This window comes from Pteropus vampyrus, unplaced genomic scaffold (assembly GCF_000151845.1).
Source record: "Pteropus vampyrus isolate Shadow unplaced genomic scaffold, Pvam_2.0 Scaffold427, whole genome shotgun sequence".
NCBI lineage: Eukaryota > Metazoa > Chordata > Mammalia > Chiroptera > Pteropodidae > Pteropus > Pteropus vampyrus.
In genome coordinates this window covers 161715-163546 of record NW_011889208.1, presented here as the reverse complement: position 1 = coordinate 163546, position 1832 = coordinate 161715, and positions in this window count along the sequence as shown.

The window sequence follows — 1832 nt, the reverse complement described above, 5'->3', positions numbered from 1 at the left end:
AATTGTAAGTTACAGTTATATTGGTTCTAGTCCATTGTTTCGTTTGAGTTTAGGGGCCCCAATTAGCAATATGTTGGGCCACAGCTGCCAGACGTCTCTAGTTATCATTTTCTATCTTTATTTATCATTTTACCTCTGTTTTATTTTCATTCTTATTCTAGGTGCCCGTACTGTGTTCCAGTCACACCTGGTTGCCCTCGACCACTTGCTACTCAGTCTTCAGTTCTCAGACTGTTTTGCCTTTCTGTTCCCTTGTGTTTTCCTGAGTCTGGTCAGTTTCTACTTCACAGTTTTCTGTGATTTGTCAATTTCTATTTTAAATTTCCAGATTTGGGTTTGGGGCTTCTTTATCATACTCTGAGTTATATCTGATTCACTCTGAAGCGTGTTGTTACAGGTTTCCTCTATTTCATGGCTGGCTTTTCTCATTCGCTTTTGTCTGTCTCATTTGCTGAAGTCTTTAATTCTTATTTTCTCTGCTTCTTCGGTAACTTTGTATGGGTACTCAACTCCTTTTCCGGTCCATGATTATTTACATATAAAAAATAATCTTCTTACTTACTATTTTTACTTACTTTTTTTCCTTGTGGATTCAAGTTACCTTCTAATGTCAATTTAGTTATTACAATAACTCCCGCCCTCACCTTTTGTGTTTTCAAATATATAACATTTTTGTCTATAAGTCAAACAATATAATTTATAATGTTTTACGTAATTGTTTCAGATCAATAAAGAAAAGGAAAAATATATTATCGTGCATTTTATTACTATCTACTTAATTATATTTACCAGCACTCTGCTCCTTCATGTAGATTCAAATTGTTTTCTGGTGTCACTTTCTTTCTGTCTGAAAAATTTCTTTTCGTGTACATCCGAAGGCAGACGTATTAGCCATGAGCTAGTCCAGTTTCGTTCGTATGGAAATGTTTCATTTCACCTTCATTTTTGAAAGATGGCTGTTTTTGTTCCTTCCAACACTTCAGTATTTCAACCCGTTGCTTTACACCATTCACGGTTTCTGAGGAGAAGTCAGCTGTTAACCTTATGGTGGTCCCTTGTATATGTCATTTCGTCTGTCCCCTGACACTTTTCCTGGGCGAGGGCTGTTGTGATCTAAGGCACACCCCGCTTTATTCCACCTATAAGTATTGTAGTAAATATAGTTATGGGACAAGCACAGCCAACAAAATTAACATTAATTCCTTATCATCATCATCTAATGTCAAATCGGTGTACAATCTTCCTCGATTGTCTCAAAAAACGGCTTTTAACAATTGTTTGTTTGAATTAGTGCCAGCAAGGCCCACACTGCGCATGGCCCCTAGTGGATGCTTAGGGCTGGGGGAGGGCTGAGAGATGACAGGTGAAGGCTATGGCCTTTCTTTCTGAAGGGACAAAAATGCTCTAAAGCTGACCATAGTGATGGTCACACAGACCTGTGGAAGTACTAAAACCCACGAAATTGTACACTTGAAACAGGTAAATTGTATGGTATGTGATTTATATCATAATAAAGCTGTTAAAGTGTATGGATGGCAAAGAAACCCATGAAAAGAGGCTTAGTATCATCATTAGTCATTAGGGAGGTGCCCATCAAACCCCACTCCACCTAGGTACCCAAGAGAAACTGAAGACTATGGCCCCCAAGTGGGAACCAGCCACATAGCCACTGGCAGATGAACAGAGAGACCGCCTGTGACACATCCACACAGCGGAACACTATTCACTCGTGAAAAGGAGTGACCTCGGTGCATCAGCCACAACGTGGATGAATCTCAAAATAGCTCTTCCAAGCGAAAGAAGCCAGACAAAGAAAGATCACAAAGATTACC